Source organism: Mesocricetus auratus, unplaced genomic scaffold (genome assembly GCF_017639785.1).
Source record: "Mesocricetus auratus isolate SY011 unplaced genomic scaffold, BCM_Maur_2.0 Super-Scaffold_100014, whole genome shotgun sequence".
Classification (NCBI taxonomy): Eukaryota; Metazoa; Chordata; class Mammalia; order Rodentia; family Cricetidae; genus Mesocricetus; species Mesocricetus auratus.
In genome coordinates this window covers 17,492,018-17,512,391 of record NW_024429197.1, presented here as the reverse complement: position 1 = coordinate 17,512,391, position 20,374 = coordinate 17,492,018, and the positions used below count along the sequence as shown (strand labels likewise).

The 20,374-nt window shown below is 42.9% G+C and overlaps 1 protein-coding gene across 3 annotated transcripts in view; it reads left to right on the top strand.

Annotated features, from left to right (window-relative positions):
- The window catches only part of Grik3 (glutamate ionotropic receptor kainate type subunit 3), a 218,565-nt gene that overhangs the window by 110,753 nt on the left and 87,438 nt on the right, over window positions 1-20,374 (top strand). The window lies entirely within an intron of this gene.

Sequence of the window (20,374 nt, the reverse complement as noted above, 5' to 3'; positions counted from 1 at the left end):
TCTGCCTTTGGTGGCAGACAAGATCTTGCCACTTAGTTATACTCAGTATATACTTAGTGATCATGGACCTCTCTTTCCTCTCGTATAAAATGGGGCAACAGTAGTTTCCCTCTCTCAAGGCTGTAGAGGTTTTAAGGACCGTGTGACAAAGGGGGATTGGGACTAAGTGTCTTCTTGACCAGTCAGTTTCTTTCAGGTCCATCACTTGTTTTACACACTAGGCTTTCAGAAAAAGGGTTTGTTTGAAGAAAACATTCCAGCTATGCCCCAAGCCACCTGTGCACACATCCTCTGGGACACCACACACACACACACACACACACACACACACACACACACACACACACACACACACACACACACACCCTATCCTGTTTTCTCGGCAGCCCTGGTGTCATTGCTCCATTTTATTAAAGCAGAAAGCAGTGACAATTATTTTCATAATGAACTGGCTCTTCAAATTAATGCCAATTACACTATGCAATCATGATTAAGATTGTGCATTAATCAACGGTGCCAACCTACTTATTAGCCTCTTTAAATACTGCTCATGAGGAATGTATAGGGAGGGAGAGAATGGAGATGAGCCAGGGGGATTGAGGAGCTGCCTCCAAGTGGGGCAGGAGCACTCTCCAGAAGCCAAAGCCCAAAGGAGCTTGTGCTCCACAGGGGCGCCCCTTGGATCAGAACCCAGGCCATGGGACACCTGGACTTTAGAAACTGAGAGTTGTGCAGAAGGTAGAAAGACCAAGGAGGGAGAGAATTGGGCGGGGCTTGACTGTTTATCAGTGGGTAAGATTAGAAACCTTTTTCCTCCCCCAACTAAAGAGAAGTGCAGTTTCAAGGTATCACCAGTGCCATAGGTCAGATCCCACGGATGCAGGTATGTGGTGTTTCTAGAGAAGAGATGACCAAGGTAGGTTGGAGGAAGAGGCAGGGCTGGGGGAATGAGGTAACCTCAGCTAAGGTCTGATGTCTTGTCAGATGCCAGGTGGCAGTGGAGGTAGGGCAGGGGGAGCTCTGGGATAAGTGCCATGCCACAGGGCTATCCCACCATGAGCAAGGGGCCACAATTCAGAACAAGAGTGTCAACGAGGCATTGGCTGAGAGGTGGCCCTGGGACCCTGGTGAGTGACCTCAACTTCTAAGCAACTGGGCTTCCCTCTGAGTTCTGATGTTCCCAGGAGTTCTGATGTTCCGGAATTTCCTTCCCAGACCTATCCAGTGAACTCTCTAGAGGGAGGGTCAGTTTTCAAGTGAGGTCAGCCTGCACTCAGAGCCTATTCTCTGAACCTTAGGGCCTGGGAGACAGGCAAACTCTGGAGGTCACCTTGCCCTTACGTGCTCACTTACAGTGGCCTCAGGCCTTGCACTGTGTTCTAGACTCTAGAATAGTTTAATACAGTTCCTCATGGTGTGGTGACCTCCAACCATAAAATTATTTCATTGCTGCTTCCTAACTGTAATTTTGCTGCTGTTACGAATCATCATGTAAATATCTGATATGCGACCACTGCTCTAGACATCTGTCCTCTGCTGACCACATCTTTCTCCAGCTTCTCTGCCGCGTTTCTGTCTCCCTGCTCCCATCCCTGCTGCTCTGGTCCTTTTTCTGTCCTGATTCACCTGTGCTGTATGCTGCCATTTTCTCCCAAAGAGCATGAGCTATGGCCAACATTTCTAACTGTAGGGCTCTGGAAGGGGAGATGAGAAAACACAGACTCCTCCTTCTCAAAACTGCCAGACCTCATGCTGCCAGGGGCTTCCCACTGGCCTCACGTTCTAGAGCCCTGGCTTATAGTTCCATCCTTCCTCCCTTGTAGGCCCACTTCAAGTCCCTTTACTTCCCTGGAGCTGTTTCCATCACTCTCATGCCTCACTGCCTTTAACTCAGTATACCCTCTGTTTCTTTGGTACAATTTAATTGCCACCCTAGCTGATTTAACTACAACCCCAGCACTGCTTTTCTTAAGGAAATAATCTCTCCAAGATGAAGGCTGCCCTTCCTGAAAATCAGGGTATAGACGGCAACTCAATGGTGAATCTGGTGTACTGTTCTTGTCAATAAAGTTTTATTGAAACATCTGTTGTTTATATGTTATCTGTGAGTGCCTTCATTCTTACGTGGCAGAGCTGAGTCACTGAAACAAAGATTAGCTGGCCCAGTAGGGCAGAAATGTTGACTCTCTGGATATCTGCAAGAAAAGGCCGTCAGAACCTGCCCTGGAATATGGAGGTTCAAATTAATTTCATTTTTCTAAATCACACTGTTTCCTCCTATAATGGCTGCCTTTTGAGACCTCAGCATGTCAACACACTCAGCTTTGCTGGTGCTGTTCTTCCTCAGAGCAGTCAACCCTTTGATGTTTGCCCCACTCTGCACATAGAAAAACAAGTCTTGGAAACATGGTGGAGCTTCCTCTGGTGGAGGTGGCTGGGTGTGAACTAAGCCATGCTGTCACTGAAGCCTGAATGGGGAGTCTTTCTACTGTGTGTAAGAATGGAACCACACACTAGCCGGCACCCGTTAGTCACAGTCAGCCAGCTTGCTGGGCTGAGCACTGTTGGAAAACAGGATCCAGGCTGGTGAGGGTCCAGTGGAAGGTTGGTACAGGGCAGTGGGTTTTCATGGAACTGAGTGATGTAGGCTAAGTCTTGGCCTGTGTGGAGTCCCGTGAGCCATGGCATACAGGGGAGGGAGGCCTCTTTAGAGATGAAGCAACCAGACTCGAGGAGCTCTTGATTTTATTTTGTTTGTTTGTTTGTTTGTTTATTTTTCTTGGTCTTTTTACTTTGCTTTAAAATTTTTATTTGGCTCTCTTTCCATTTCTGCTCCCAGTTGGCCAACACCAACCCCTCCCTTTGCTCCCTTTCCCAATAAACTCCATGTGGATTTTATTGAGTTTTGTGGTTCGTGTTTCATCACGCAGAGCTGCAGTAAACAGCATCAGGGATCCCATCTCTGCTTCCTAAGTGCTGGGATTAGAGTTGGCCACCATATCTGCCCAACTTTTACATAGGCTTTGGGGATCCCAAGGATAGAGGCAAGTACTCTATTCAATGAACCATCTCCTGGGGCCCTCCACCTCTGTTACTTGTCAGCACAGTGACATTGGTCAGAACATACAGTAATTAACTGTGTCTTTCTCTAGCTTCTGTGGACTCTGTTATTATCTTTCCAACTTCTGGGACTGGATTTCTGTCTAGTTATTTCCTTTGAGACAGAGTCTCTATGGCCCAGAATAGTCTCCAAGGATCCCCTGGCCCCAGTCTCAGATCCTCCTCCCCCTACACACACACACACACACACACACACACACACACACACACACACACACACACACACACACAGCTCCTCAGTTTTTATCCAGGTTTCTCTGTGTATCTCTTGACTGTCCTGTTAACTTGTTCTGTAAACCAGGCTGACCTCAAACTCAGAGATCTGTCTGCTTCTGCCTCCTGAGTGATGAGGTTAAAGGTATGCGATACCACCACCCAGCTTGATCTCTGAATTCTTTTTTGTAGTTTTTTTTCCTGAGACATGGTTTCCCTGTGTAAAAGCTCTGGCTGTCCTGGAACTAGATTTGTAGTCCAGGTTGGCCTCAACTCACAGAGATGCTTCTGCCTCTGCTTCCTGAGTGCTGGGATAAAGCCATCCACCATCAACAGATCCAGCTTGCCATTAGTTTAATCAAGTATTTCTGGGACCCCACAGTGATCCAGACCCAATCTTTCCCCAGGCTCGGGCTTTTGAGGGTGGTAATCTCAACATATAGAAGGAAGAGACAAAAGGATTACAAATTCCAGGCTAAACCAGCTGTTAGTGACACACATCTTTTATGTCAGCTTTTGCAAGGTAGAGGCAGAAAAATCTCTGAGTTCAAGGCCAGCCTGGTCTACAGATGGAGTTCAGGACAACCAGGGCTACATGGAGAAACCCTGTCTCAAAAAAAAAAAAAAAGAAAGAAAGAAAGAAAGAAAAAGAAAACAAGTTCCAGGCTAGCTTTACTATATAGTAAGATCTTGTCACAACCTGATCTGTTTCCCAAAATAGTATCTTGAATTAATAAGTACTGAAGCATAATCTACAATTAAAGTTAATTTAAAATGAATAAATGAGCCAGGTGGTGGTGGCACATGCCTTTAATTCCAGTACTTGGGAGGCTGAGGCAGGTGGATCTCTGAGTTCAAGATCAGTCTGGTCGGTGAGTACTGGGACAGCCAGGGCTACACAGAGAAACCCTGGTGTGTGCAGAGGCTGGAAGAGGACTTCCAGTGTTCTTCTGTCAGTCTCTGCCTCATTCCCTCCATACAGCGTCTCTTACTGAGCCTGGAGCAAGCTCCAGTGGTCCCCCTCTCTGCAGCCCCCAACACCCACAGCACTGGGGCTGCAGACACAACTACTCCTAGCTTCTTATGAAGATTCTGGGACTCAAATTCCAGCCCTCATGCTTACACAGCAAGTGCTCTTACCCACTGAGCCATCACACGCGCGCACACGCACAGACACACTTTTAAAATTTTTATTTTGAATCAACAGTACATATTTGCTATAAATAATTCGGAAAACACAAGAAAATATTAAAATCAAAATAATCCATTAACCCCTTCTACTTAGACTTGGTCTATAGTAACATTTGGATACAAATCCTTGCAGTTTTTTTTCAGCAGCTATAAATAATATTTTAAAGCCCACTTTTCATTTGATATACAATGTTCCTATGAAATTATTTGCAGTTTTTGAGTTTTGAGGGAAGAAGATGGCTGCTTTCTATGCTATTAAATATTCTTTAAGAGCGTTTTAAAACTCCCTTTCCTCAACATGGAAGGCTTGGCTAACAACAGCAGAAGCACACGCTCCATTACGTTTTTACTTTCTGGAAAGTACCACTGTGAACATTTTGGTGCTTGTCCTTCCGGTGTGTCCTTTTTGATTTTAATTGGAATCGCATTAAATTTATAAATTAATTTGAGGAGAGCTGACATCTTTACAATATTGAGCCAACCCTTCTGGGAGTAAGTTATATCTCCCCATTTATTCAAGTCTTCTTTTATGTCCCCCAGTAAAGTTTTGTACTTGGCTTGATGGAAGAATTGCACGTTTATTGTAAAGCGTTTTATTATTATTATTATTATTTTGCTGTGGCTTTTGTGAGTAGGGTCTCTTTTATTCCTTTCAATTCCCTGCTGTTTATGGCCAATACGTAGGAAGGCTGTATGTTTTGGGTTATTCGTGTGCTGGCCCTGAAGTGAGCTTCAGGTTTAGTTGCTTCCATTTTCATCTGATTCCCTTGAGTTTTTAAGTGAACATTAGTAAGCAAAATCGACAAGCAGTGTGCGTATGTGGTGTGTGTGTGTGTGTGTGTGTGTGTGTGTGTGTGTGTGTGTGTGTGTGTGTTAGAGATAAGCATGAGTATGCACATGTGTGTCCATCAATGCATGGAGGCCAAAGTCATTGGGTGTCTCTCACTAAATATGGAACTCAAGCCTCTTTGGTTTGGTTTGGTTTGGTTTTTCTGGCTAAACTAGAGTCCAGCAAGCCTGAGCAATTCTACTATCTCCCTGCCCCCTTCTCTTCACCTCTGCTTCAGTGATGGGGTTACAGGTTGTGGTAGTTTGAATGTAATAGGCCTCCATAAGCTCACATAGGGAGTGGCACTATTAGGAGGTGTGGCTTTGTCAGAGTGGGTGTGGCCTTGTTGGAGGAAGTATGTCACGGTAGGCGTGGGCTTTGAGGTCTCAGACATGCCCAAACCACACAGTGCCTCCATCTACTTCCTGCATATCAACATGGAGCAGCTCCTTCTCCAGCACCGTGTCTGCCTGCACACCACCGTGTCCCACCATGCCGATAAGGACGGAACCTCCGAACTGTCAGTGAGCCACCCCAATTAAATGTTTTACTTTATAAGAGTTACCATGCTTGTGGTGTCCCTCCACAGCAATAGAAACCCTAAGACACAGGTGAACAACGCCATGCCTGGCTCTTTTGTGCTTGGAAACCAAACTCGGGTGCTCATGCTTACACAGCAAGTGCTGTCACCCACTGAGCCATCTCCTCAACCTCTACAGTTCATGTTAATTGTGTTTCCTGAGGGAGACTCTTTCGCACCTTGTTCATACCATGACCATACCAAAATGAGTTCTGCTGTGGAGACCGTATCACTAATCTAGAGGGACTGATCAACTATACCTGCATGCACCCCTCCTGTGGCCTGCCTCTCTGGACCCACAGCCTCTCCTATCCTCTGCACACCCCTGCACGTCACTGTATTTCATCATTCTTTGTCCTCCTTGTTATGCTCCGGACCTGTTCTACCGTGCGGGTGGGTTTTAATATACTGGGTGATGTCTTGCTTTGGGACATTGAGGAGATTCTGTTTTTTAACCTTATCAAAGATACCCTTACACAATGTGTTTAGACATGGAATTACCGTGCCGTCTGGTATTTTGATCTTTTATTTCCCATTAAGCACATAAACACGGTGGCGTGCTGACTCCTCTCATTAGCAATGGTGCAGATGCTCAGTGCAGAGCCTTCTGGAGGGACAGGAGAACACAGAGAAAGAAATGAGTCACCCAGGGATGACCACTCAGAGGCAATGTCTCTTCACCATCTGACACAATCTTCTCATCTTGTTTTAGGCTTGTGTGAGGTTTATGCACACGCACACAGGGTCACAATCGTGCATGCCCACATGGGATCACATATGTACTCGGGTGTTACACCTGGGCTAGGGTCCCCTGGGAAGGGGTGGGTTTGCTTTTTACTTTTTAACATATTCATTATTTCCCCCTTGACTTCCTTTTCTCTTTTATTATTTTAATTTATTTTAACCTGTTTGTGTTGGTGTGTGTGTGTGTGTGAGTGCGTGCGTGCGAGCGTGCACGTTTGTGCCCCCTGTGTGTACATGTTCATGTACATGCACATGCTCGTGTGTATATGTGGAAGGACAAACTCTGGTGTCATTCCTCAGGGGCTATCCACCTCTTTTAGATAAGGTTTCTCACAGGCCTGGAACTCCCCTAGCAGGCTGGGCTGACCTGGAATTCACCTAGTAGGCTGGGCTGGCCGGCCATGGAGCTCCATGGATCCTCCTATCTCAGCTTCTAAAGACTGGGATTATAAACACACACCATCACACCTTTAGTTTTGGAATGTAATTTTTGTTGTTTGTTACACGGTATCCATGGATTGAACTCAGATCCTCATGAGTGCAAGGGCAAACATTTTACAGGCTGGACTATCCCTCCACCCCTTGTTTCTCTTTTTGATAGACTTAATTTAAAGGAAGCAGTTTTAGGTTCACAGTAGAAAGGAGCAGAACGCATGGAGGTTTCCCACACACCCTGTCCTTATACACGTTCACAACCTCCATCACTGTCATTGCCAGGCACTGGAGTGAGTAGCGCATTCCTTACATGTGCTGAGCTTGCATTAACAACTGTCTCCCAGCGTGTGATTTAGGGTAAGGTTCACTCTCAGTGTTGAACATTCAATGGTTTTGACAAATCCATAGTGACTAAGAGGTCACCATTGCAGTATCATACACAGTGACCTCACTGCCCTAAAATACCTCTGTGCTTCCTCCTGTACAGCTCTCTTGTTCCTGGTGACCATTATCATGTTACTGTCCTTCCCAGAATACTGCTGGAATATCCAGTTGTGACTTTTTAAGACTGGCTTCTGTCACTGAATAAGATGTACCTAAGTTTCCTCTGTATCTTTTCAGTCTTTCCGTAGTTTGATGTCTCATTTATGGAAGTGTAAGCTGGTTTCTCACTGAGTGGATGAACTGGTTTGTTTGTCCACCTAGTAAAGAGCATTGTGGTTGCCTCCCAGACTGAGCAATCTTAAATGGGCTTCTAAGGTACAGGACTTAAGCTGACAGCACCTTTGAGTAAATTCCAAAGAGCACTGCTGCTGGATTGAATGACAAGTACATGTTTGGTTTTCTTGGGAGGCTAAGGCAGGAGGGTTGGGTTGTTAGGAGTTTGAGGTGAGCCTGGGATACATAGTGTGTTCCAGGCCAGTATGGGCCATGCAGTGAGACCTTGACTCAAACAAAAAAGAGTATGATGAGTTTTATAAGAAACTGAAATAGCTCTGGAAGCACAGTTCTGCATTTCCATTGCCACCAGCCGTGACTGGCGCACCTCAGATTCGCTACTGTCAACATGTTAGTTCCCGTTTTCATTGCTGTGACCAAACACCTGACAGGAAGCAGTTTAAGGGGGGAAGGGCTTATCCTGGCTTGTGATTGGAGGAGATATAGTCCATGATGGCAGAGAAGGCATGGCAGTGGCATGGAATGGTTAGTTGCCTGATACCCACAGCCAGGAAGCAGAGAGATGAATGTTAGGGATCAGCTCGCTCCTTCTCTCTTTATTCTGTCTGGAACTCCAGCCTAAAGGTGGTGTCACCCACATTCATGGCAGATCTTTTCTTCTTAATGCCCTCTGGAAACATGGTCACAGGCACACCCTAGGAGATGCTAGATTCAGCCAAGCTGACAGTGCAGAGGATCCATCCCAGTCAGTGCCATGGATTTGGGCTAGTCTAGCAGACATGCCATTGTTTCGGCTTACACTACAAGGATGCTGTAGGATGTGGAGGTCTTTTAGTTTGCTTGCTTATCTTCTGTGTATCTTCTGTGATGAGCTACTTGTTAATATCTTTGGCCCACTCTCGTGTTTCTTCTTTTCTTACTTTAAGTGTGTTTTGAATAACAGTCCTTCACCAACAGCACCCCAGTCCACAGATTGTCTTTTCATTCTTCTAGGCGTCTTTTGCACCACAGACATTTTAGTTTTGATCAAGTCCAGCTTATCAAGTCTTCGTTTTCTGGAGTGTGACTTTTATGTTATACTAAAAAGTCATTGCCAAAGCCAAAGTCTAAACTTTGTTCTTGTGACCTTCTAGGGCGTCCTAGTCTATAGGATTCATCTTGTTTTGTGAAGGATGTAGGATCCATGTCCAGATCTTTTTCTTTTGCATCTTGATATCCAGTTATCCTGTCCTCATCTGTTAGAAAAGTCCATGTCTCCTCCATTGCCTTTGCTCCCGCAGCAAATAGCAGCTGGCCATACTTGAGGTTCATCTACTTTGAGCTTCCCTGTGTCTTCTGAACTGTTTATCCTCCTGCCAAATACTGAGCTGTCTTGACTGTTGTAGCTTTATAGTGAGTGATCTGTGTGTGGGGGGGACTGCAAGTATGTGTGTGCCACAGTGCATATTGGAGGTCATAGAACAACTGTGGGTGCCTGTCCTCACTCACCATCAGCTTGTTTGAAATAGGGTATCTTAGTCTGTTTATGCCAGACTGGCTGACCCGGAAGCTTCGATGGGTTCTCAGGCTCAGCCTCCCATGTCCTCGCAGCGTTTGCTGGGATGCAGATGTTCATACTATGCCTCCAGGGTTCTAGAGACTCAAACTCGGGTCCTCACGCTTGCCCAGCAAGCACCTTTACCCACTGAGCCGTCTCCTCAGCCCCCGTTGTCAGTCTTGAAGTGGAGTAGTATCAGTCCTACAGCTCTGCCCTCTTTCAATTTGGCCTCGCCCCATGACACCTGCTGCACAGGGTTGTAGACCACAGCTGTGCTGTTAGAAAGAATACCTCTTGTCTCTCCGTGCACAGTGTGAAGTCATTCTGCTAATAGCCACAAAATAACTTGCTGTGGGATTTTGATTGAGACTGCATTGAATCTATAGATTAAGTCAGAAGCACTGTAACAATATTGACTCTTTCTATCCAGGATCAAGGGATAGTTCTCCATTTTTAAAAATTACTCCTTTGATTTCTTTATCAGAATTTTGTCATCTTCAAATAGATCCTATACAACTATTTCTAGATTTATTAACTATTCTTTTTCTCTTATTGCTAATGTGTGTAGTATTGTGGGTTTTTAAAATTTTTCAAATCACATTTGTCCTTTGCTAGTGTATTAGGAAGCAATAGATAGTGTTTGACTCCTTGGGCTAATATCACTTGGTGTGATGTCCTCATTGTCCAGCCATGACATAGCATGTGTCAAAATTTATTTCCTTTGTATAACTGAATAACATTCTATTGCATATATGTGCCACATTTTGCTTAATGTCTTGTCTTCTGATGTACACCCTGTCTTGTCCCTGTGTCTTTGTGAGTAAAATTGCTATTCACATCCCTGATTTCTGTTCTTTGGATGCATTGCCACATATTTATATAATATTATGTATTATACATCCCATATCAACATATATATATATAGTATAATAATTCTATTTCCGCTATACTGCTTTACAGAGTAATTGAACCATTTTATATCTCTACCAACAGGGTATATGAATCCCAAGTTTTCCAAACACTCATCTTCATTTTTGTATTGATTTTATTTTACTATTATTTTTCAAATTGCGCTTAGATTATGTATTGTCTATGTGTGGGAGGGGGGTGTGTGTGCGTCACAGTGCACATGCATAGACATCAGAGGACGACTTGTGGGAGTCAATTCTTCATTCCACAATGTGGATCCTGAGGACTGAACTCAAGTCATCAGGCTTGGTGGGGAGTGTGTTTACCAGCTGAGCCATCTCACCAGGCCACTGAGCAACATTTTTAGTAGCATCCATCTTAAGGAGTGTGAGGCAGTTATACTGCCGTGGTTTTAATTTGCATTTCCCTAATGATTAGTGATGTTGAACATCTTTAGGGTACTTGTTGGCCATTTCTATATCTTCTTTGAAAAGCAAAGTGCCTCCTCAAGCCTTTTATCTACATTTTGGTAGGACTTTTTGTTCTTATTTATCAATAGATTTGTTTTTACTTTTGAATCTTATATGTGTCTTAATTGGAGTTTCTATTGCTGTGATAAAACACCATGACCAAAAGACACTTGAGGAGGAAAGCGCTTATTTATAAGTCACAGTTCACCGAGAGAAGCCAAGGCAGAAACTCAGACAAGGCAGGAATGTGGATACAGAGGCCATGGAGGAGTGCTGCTTACTGGCTTGCTCCTCATGGCTTACTCAGCCTGCCCTCTCATAGAACCCAGGACCATTAGCCTATGGTGGTATTACTTACAATGGGCTGGGCCCTCCCCCACCAATCACTCATTAAGAAAATGCCATCCAGGTCTGCCTACAGCCTGATCTAAGGGAGGCATTTTCTCAGTTGAGATTTCCTCCTCTCAGATGACTATAACGTGTGTCAACCGAATATAAAACGAGCCAGGACAAGCATATGGGTGTTCTGCCTTCGTGTATGTGTACACACTATGTGCATGCAGTGCCCCTGGAGACCAGAATAGGGCATTGGCTCCCCTGGGACTGGAGTTACAGATGGGTGTGAGCTGCCACATGGGTGTTGAGAACCCAACCTGGATCCTCTGGAAGAGCCCCAGTGCTCTTAACCATTGAGCCATCTCTCCAGCCCCCTACTGTCCTTAAATGCCTAAATAAAACACCTTAAATAAGGAAGGAGCTGTTTTGTTTTATTTTGGTCTCTTGGTTTGGGGGGGTGGGTTGTTTGTATGTTTGTTTGTTCAAGACAGGGTTTCTTTGTATAGCCTTGTCTGTCCCAAACTAGCTCTGTAGACCACACTGTCCTCAGACTCACAGAGATCCCCCTGCCTCTGCCTCCTGAGTGCTGGGATTAAAGGCATGTACCACCACCACCAGTCTAACATTCAGGTTTTAAAAATGATTTATTTATTTTGCATATGAGTGTTTTGCCTGCAAATGTGTATGCACACCATTTGTGTGCCTAGTGCCCCTGGAGGCTGGCAGAGGGCATCTGATCCTGTGGAACAGAGTTATAGATGGTTGTGAGCTGCCTTGTGGGTACTGGGTATTGAACCCAGGTCCTTTGGAAGAGGAGCCAGTGCTCTTAACTACTGAGCCATCCCCCAACACCAGAACACCCACTTTTAAATTAGGTTTTTGTTATTGAGTTTTAGAAGCTCTCTATATATCCTGCATATTAATCTTTCGTCATTTATGGCCGGTAAACACTCTCCATGCTCCAGGTTACCTTTTTTCACTCTTTTGAGTGTGTCCTTGGTTGCACACTTAATTATTTTTCTTGAAGCCCAAGTTGTCTAGTTTTTCTTCTCTTGCCAGTGCTTTTGATGTTTGCATCCAAGAAAGCCACTGCCAAATCCCATGTCACAGCACTCTTGCTTTTGCCCCATTTCCTTCTACGAGTCTGTGGTTTTAGACATTATATTTAGTAAGTAGAAAGTTTGGAATTAGGAACTGAAAGTTCTAAATTTGTTCCTTTTCAAGATTGTTTTGGCTATTCAAAGTTCAGTCAGCGTCTGTGTTGATTTTAGGATGGAGTTTTCTGTTTAAAACAAGCATCAGGATTTTTACTAGATTACATTGACTCTGTAGATTATTAGGAGCAATACTGATGCTTTGATATCATGTTGTCCTACCTATACCCATGGAATATGTTTCTGTTTGTTTCTATTTTCTTTAACTTTGTTCAGCAATATTTTGTAGCTTTTGTCATGTAAGTCTTTTATCTCCTTGTTTAAGTTAACTCTTAAGTATTACACTGTTTAAAACTTATTACTATGGGAACTGAAGATATGGCTTCATGTTTAAGAGAACATGCAGCTCTTGCAGGGGGGCTGGAGTTGGATTCTACATCCATATCAGGTGTCTCACAACCTGCTGTAACTCCAGCTCCAGGGGATCTGATGACCTCTTTTTGGGTACACACACACACACACACACACACACACACACACACACACACACCCCACATGCATATACACATAATTTTTTAAAAATTTAAATCTTACTGACACATTTCCATTGTTTTTGATGTTATAAGTGGAGTTGTTTTATAATTTTCTTTTAGATCATTCATTATTAGTGTATAGGAATACAACTGTATCATTTTGACTTCTTATTCTACTTTACAAAACTTACTGGTTCTAAGGGTTTTTATTAACTATTCAGAATTTCCTACATGCAAAATCATATCTGCAAATGGAAATAACCTTATTTTTTCTTTTCTAGTGCAGATGTCTGTTTCTTTTTCTTGCCCAATTGCTTTAGACAGAGTGTACTAATGTATTCAACACTAGAGGCAGAAGTAGATACCTGTATTAGGTTAATTTATAACTGACAAAATACCCAAGAGAAACAAGTTAGAGGTGGGTAGATTTATTTGGTTTGTGGTTGTAAGGAATTTCAAGTCCACCGTGGCAAGAGTGATCCTGTGGCTGCAGCAGGTCAATCTGTGGGAGAAGCTTGCTGTTGTAGCTTCTCACATCATCCTGACTAGGAAGAAGATGCAGGGCCAAAGCAGGATATAACCCCTCAAATGCCCACTCCCATTGACCTACCCCCATTAGCCATGTGTCCCACAACCCCAAAGGTCCCACAGATATTCAAGCACATAAGCCAGTGATGGACGCCCCATTTTCAGTCTGCAACAGCATCCTTGTCTTTCCAGGTCCTTGAGAGACGTTTCCATTCTTTAACCACTGACTACGCTTGCTGTGGGTTTTTCAGATCTGGCTTTTACTCACTTCATAGTTTCTTACATGTTTTTATCAAACAGCTTAGCTGAATTTTTCAAAAGCTTTCTCCTCGGGGCTTGAGATAGTCGTGTGAGGTTCCCTGCTTCGTTTACCTAATGCAGTGTATCACCTTGATCAAGTTTTGTGTTTTGAACTATCCTTGTGTTCCAGCAACGAATTCCACTGACCATCAGTGCATTCATTCTTCCTTTACTCATGCCTTTACTCAAAGTACTTTCTTGCAGACAGTAAGCAGTTGGATCTTATTTTCTTGTATCTTCTGTGTCAATGACTTTTGTAGATGCATTTGAGCCATTGATATTTGAAGCCAAAATTCATATAGGTAGGTTAATACACTCCAAGCTTCTAACTGCTTTATGCCCTTGTGGTCATATTTTAGCTTTCTACTCTTTCTCTGCCTTTTCCTTTAGTCAAACAGATTTTATGATTCCAGTGCCTTCCAATTTTAGAGTGTCATGTCAGGTGTACTTCTCTCTCTTTCGTGGTTGCCCCAAATTTTGTAAGGTACATTTACAACTAGCCCAAACCCTCTCCCAAGTAGCATTACAACTCTCACAAAGCAAGCACATTCTTGCGATAATTCTCCCTTCCATCCTTGCACCTGTGATGTCATTGATTTGGCTTATGAATAAGTGTGTGATTTTGACTATTATTTCAAACAAGCAGTTATTTGTTAAATCAATTCAGAATAAGAAAAACATAATTTTGCCTTCATTTAATTTCTCTCTAGTGTTTTTCATTTTCTGTTTTGGTCCCCGTTTCTGACCTACATCATTTTCCTTCTCTCTAAATGTCTTTTTACATTTCCTGAAGTGCAGGTCTGTTGCAAATAAATTCCTTCCATTTTTGTTGTTATTTCTCTTCACATTTGAAGGATAATTTTTCCAGGTAAAGAATTCTAGGTTGTTATTTATTTCCCACTGTACCTTAAATATTTCACTCCATTCTTTTCCTAACAAGGCTGTCTCTCAGAGAAGTCCGATATAATTCCTGTCTTTGCTCATCTGTAGGGAAAATATTATTTTCCCATCTTTCGACAGGATTCTTTTCAATCTTTCCCTTTCTGCGATTTGAAAATGGTACTCTTGAATTCGACTGGGGTGGTTACCCTATGTGGTGTTTTCCAAGCATCCTAAACCTGCAGTTTAGTGTTTGACATTGATTTGGGAAACACTTATTATTTCCATTATTTCTTCTTTTCACAACTCTCTTCTGTTATTTCCATTTTGTTTTTAATTTGAAACAGCCTGCAGTTCTCAGATATTGATACTGTGTCCTCCGCCCCATGCCCACCCACCCACCACTCTTCAGAATTTGTTTTTGGAGATTTCTATAGAGATTTCCTCAAGCTCATGGTCTGCCTGCTAGGAGCCTGCCACTGGCGTTCTTCGTTTTCACTATGGTGCTTTGCTCTCTCGTGCTTTTCTTTGTCTTTTTTTCCCTCAGAAGTTCATGGTCATCTATATTGCCCACCTCACCACCAGAGCCCTTAGCACACTGACACAGTTTTGAATTCCTAGTGGGACAGTCCAACATACTTAAGATCTCCGTGTTTTAGTCTGATACCTGTCCATATGTTTTTTACTAATGTGTGTGTGTGTGTGTGAGAGAGAGAGAGAGAGAGAGAGAGAGAGAGAGAGAGAGAGAGAGAGAGAGAGAGAGAGAGAGAGAGAGAGAGAGAGAGAACTGGATAAAGGAACTAATGTATATTATGTATGTGTCTGGTGTGTGTGTGTGTGTAATGTTCTCTAGTCCTGTGATTAGAATCAATCTTTATCTTCTTCCGTTTTGGAGTGTGTGTGCATATGCCTTGAACATATATGCATACCCATGTGGAGACCTGAGGCTGATATTCAAAGTCTTTCTCAAGCACTCATCTTATTCGTGGAGGCAGATTCCTTTAGTTGAACTCAGAGCTCCCTGGTTCTGGCTATCAAGCGTATTCCAGAGGTCTCCATCTCTGCCCTCTAAGTGCTGGAGTTACAAGTGCCCAGACGTTCCACCTGGCTTTTTTTTTTTTTTTTTTTTTTTTTATATTAATATTTTTTTTATTTTCCATTTTAAATTTAGATAAGAAACAAGGTTGCTTCACAAGTCAGTACGAGGTCCCTCTCCCTTTCCCTCCCCTCCTCCTGTGCCCACCCCCATCCCCCCCCCGTTATCCCCTCATTCCACCAGGGAGGGTGAGGCCCTCCATGGGGGTGTCCATAGTCTGTCATTTCATATAGGGCAGGGCCTAGACCCTTCCCCACACCTGGCTTTTACATGGGTGCTGGGGAATGGCTGAGTCTGAATCTCCTTACCTTTGGGTCCATTAGGGTCTGATCAAATTCTAGCAGGTTAGGCTTTAGTCATTAATTTCACGTGAAAAAGGCCTTGTGAAGAAGAAGAAAAATCTTTGACATGTTTTAAAAATCGGTCCTGTTCCCTTCCACTGTTGAATACACATGGGGATACCTCCACTCCAGTATTCACTGTAAGAACCTGGGAAGGCTCTGGGAATGAAACCCAGAAATGTGGGAACCTGAAAATGGTTCTCCTTGGAGATTTCGTCCCTCAGGCTTATCTACAGTGAGTCTCCAAGCAACTTGTCAATTGCAATTTGGGTTTTCCTACTGGATCCCATGATGTTTCTGCTCCTGCAGATTTTCCTCATAGATAGAACAAACTACCCAATAGAAGCAACATAGTGGAGGAAGGCTTTATTTTTAGTTCACAGTTTCATGGTGGGGTGAGGTTCAGCATCTGAGACGCCATCTGCAGCAGGAGATGGTTGATGGCTTGTTACGTGTAGGGTAAGGTCGGGAACCTGGAAGCCAATACCTCAGGCTGGAATTGGGACCAGCTGTAACTTTATAGCCCTGTCCCTATGGTTTTATGCCTGATAGCTAGACCCTATATCCAAAAGATTCCACAGCCTCCCAAAACAGCGCCCCCAACTGGAGACCAACTATTCAAGTTGATAAGCCTGCATTTCCCATTAAGGATTCCCATATACTGGACTCTTCTGTTCTAGCCAGTTTGGGAGAAAATGATTGCTCTATGACTTCATACTTACAGACTGAAGAAAAGTTGATTTTTCAGTTGCTTCTTTGGTGGAGTAATGACTTACTTCCTAGCTTTTCATACTGCCGACCAGAAACTGGAAGCCATGTTTTTTGTTTCTTTTCCTTTCCCCAAATAATGAAAACAATCCAAACACCCATCAACTGGCATCTGGATAAACAAAGGCGGCATATCTATGCACAGTAATGATAGTTAACAATAAAACAGAACAAGCTACACATCGATAAAACGCAGACCTGTGGAGCATAAGAAGCCAGACCCAGAAGAACACCCAGGATGTGATTCTATTTGTATGAAATGTTCAGAGGAAAAAAAAATCTTTGGAGACAAAAAGCAAATTAGTGGTTCCCTGGGGCTGCTGGTGCAAACAGTAAAATAATCGCAAGGGGTATTACTGGAAGATGGAGAAGTTGTAAAATTGGATTGTGGTATACTCACACGACTTCTTCACTTACTCAAAACCACCACATACAAAAGACAAGTCAATTTTGTGAAGTGCAAATAATATCTCATGCAAGCTTATTACTGAAAAGAATAAAGGGTTATCTATAAAGACATGACAGTGTTAAATAAGCAATGGTGCACCTTTCCCCGGTGGCTCAAACCCAACCCCATCCCATTTCAATCTTCTTTATTTCCTGTGTTTCCTTAAAATGGCAATAAGAAATAAAACACATGGTGGGCATTTCTCATATCCTTGCAATTTTTAAAAATATCTGCTGAGGTGGTTGGCCTCTGAGTTCAAGGCCAGCCTGGTCTATAGAATGAGTTCCAGGACAACCAGGGCTACACAGAGAAATCCTGTCTCAAAAAAATTTGGGGATTGTAATATAGTTACACCATTTCCCCCTTCTTTTTCCTCCCTTCACCCCTCCCATGTTGTTCCTTTGCTCTTTCTCAAATTCATGGTCTCCTTTTCTTTAATTGTTGTTACACACACACACACACACACACACACCTAAATACAGAAATACAACCTGCTCAGTCTATATATGTATGTTTTCAGGGATGACTATTTGATATTTGATAACAGGTCTGTGTACCCTTCCCTAGAGAAGACTGTTCTCTGCTCCTAGCATCCTTAGTTGCCTGTGGTTCTTGTCTGTGAGTTGAGGCGAACTTTTCTTCTTTCATGTTGGCATATCTGACAAGGTGGTATTCTTAGAGTCTTGTTTAGGTAGCCATGTTAGTAAGACTTCTTGGATATAGCTTCTCTGACATTTCTGGGAGACGCGATCTTACAGCAAACCTCCTGGTCCTGTGGCCCTTTCTGTGCCTTCTTCTGCAAGGATCCCTGAGCTTTAGTTACAGGAATTGTGAGGTTATATCCATTGGGACTGAGATCCACAACTTTGCATTTGGATTGGTTGTGGTTCTCTATAGTGGTCGCCATCAGTACTGGCTGGTTTTATGTGTCAACTTGACACAAGCTAGAGTCATCAGAGGAAGGAGCCTCAGTTGAAGAAATGCCTCCATGAGATCCAACTGTAAGGCATTTCCTCATTTGGTGGTCAGTGGGGGTGGGCCTACCCCTAATGGGTGGTGCCATTCCTGGGCTGGTGGTCCTGGATTCTGTAAGAAGGTGGACTGAGGAAACCATGGACAGTAAGCCAGTAAGCAACACCCCTCCATGGTGTTTAAATCAGCTCCTGCCTCTGGATTCCAGCCCTGCTTGAGATCCTGTTCTGGCTTCCTCCAATGATGTTCTACGATCAGGAAGTATAAGCCAAATAAATCCTTTCCTTTCTAACTTGCTTTTTGGTCATGGTGTTTTGTCGCAGTAATAGAAACCCTAACTAAAAAACCATCTGTTACAAAGAAAAGTTTCTCTGATGAGGAGTCATATTGTTAAGTTTTTACTGTTCTATGGATATACTTGGCTTACCATCCCCTGGTTGGGTGTTTCTAGATCTCTTCCATACATGGCCATTAGGAAAAGCAGTATGTGCCATTTTCCCATCTGCCAACAGTGAAGCAGGGGCCCTTGTGTTATGATCTGGCTTCTCCCTCTACCCATCAGATGAGCTAAACCAGCATCTTACTGTTGGTTTCAATTGAGTATTTAGTCACAAGGAAAGGTGACACCTCTCTGCATCCGCTGATAGCTTGTTTGCATTATTGTTGTTGCTAGTGGAGTACCCATACTTTTCCTTTGCACCTGCTTACACTGGGATATGTGTCTTTTTTGCTGAGTCTAAGTGCTTTTTATAACATTAACTTTTATGCAGCTCTCTGTGGTGCAGATGCTTCAAGTTAGCCTCTCACCATCCAATGCACAGGAGCCTCATGCTACTTCTTCAGGGTTAGCAGTCTTGCCCCCACATTTTCTGACTTTATTGAAATACTTAGGCTTTTTCTAGCCCAATATCATAGACTGTTAGCCCCTATTTTCTATTTTTGGTAATTTTATAGTGTTCTCTTTCCCCTTTCTCTTATTTTCTTGCTAATCTTTAATTCATCCGAAAATTGTTTTGATGCATGGAGAAGATTAGAATCTAGAGACCTAGGGGTGTATCTTAGTGCTAGAATGCTTGCCTAGCATGTATGAAATCCTGGATTCAACCCTTGTGTCAAAAATTTTTTTAAAAAACTGAAATTGCAAATAATAGAATAATTGTCAGGACACAATTAATGAATAATTCATTCTTTTGCCGCTGCTGTGAAACATCGTCTCATTCATGTTTTAGATACTTGTCTCTGCTTGAGCCTCTCTCTAAGGCTTTTTAATCTCATTCTCTTGATCTCCTGTGTTTTCAGACGCTATTACAGCATGGTTTTAATTGTTTTGGCTTAATGGTATATTTTAAAATCTGATAATACAAGTCACCTTTCATCATTCCTGTAAAGACATTTTTTCAGTCATTATCTTATGTTTAGCTTTCACATTTTAGAGTCATCTTTCCAAGTAGAAGTCTTTTTTTTTGTGGTTGTGACTGGAGTTGAATTAAACTAAAAAATGATTTGGGAGAAAAGTGAGACCTGAAAATTTGCTTTCCAAGAACAGCATTGTAGCTATGATGTGTGTTTCTGTCTCAGTCTCATTGCCTGCCACCAGGGTTACTGTGTAGCCCTGGCATGTCTGAAACTCACAGAGATCCACGGCCTCTGCCTCCTGAGTGCTGGGATTAAAGGTGTGCGTCACCACTTCTGGCTTGGTTATCTCTCTTGCTTAAGGTGTTTTATTCGTTTTCATCGTAGACTATTGGAATTGCATGTTTGCATTTAGGTTATTATTGGTTGTTTAATATGTGTGCTGATGTTGTTAAGAGGGACCTTTTGCTCTTAAATTTCTTTATGAGTTCTCACAGATATAAAGAGGCACTGTTAGTATGTGCTAACTAGTTATTTAACTCTCCTTAACCATTCTCCCCTGTCTTTATGGTAGAGCATTGATTTTTTTCCATTGCATCCACTGAGGCAGTAGTAACATTGATGTTCTAGACGTAACCAGCCAATTCCTGGTTGGATCTGAGGCCTGCTCCATGGAAAGGAATATATGTCTGATGCTATAAATTTGCTGAAAAACTTATAACTATGGATAACAGACCTTACAGAGAAAATCTACTACTGATGATTTGATAAATGCTCATGCAGTTAAGATGCCTTCCAATTTTTTTTTCTGTATACACCCATAGATTAGAGCAACCTTGGTCAGAAAAGCCTCTGTAGGGTATATGAAATGGCCAGAGATTCCTAATTGGTCAAAGGACTAAGAATATGTGTGTGTTGCATATTCCACCGGAAACAGGACATGCACATTAGCCCTTTGAG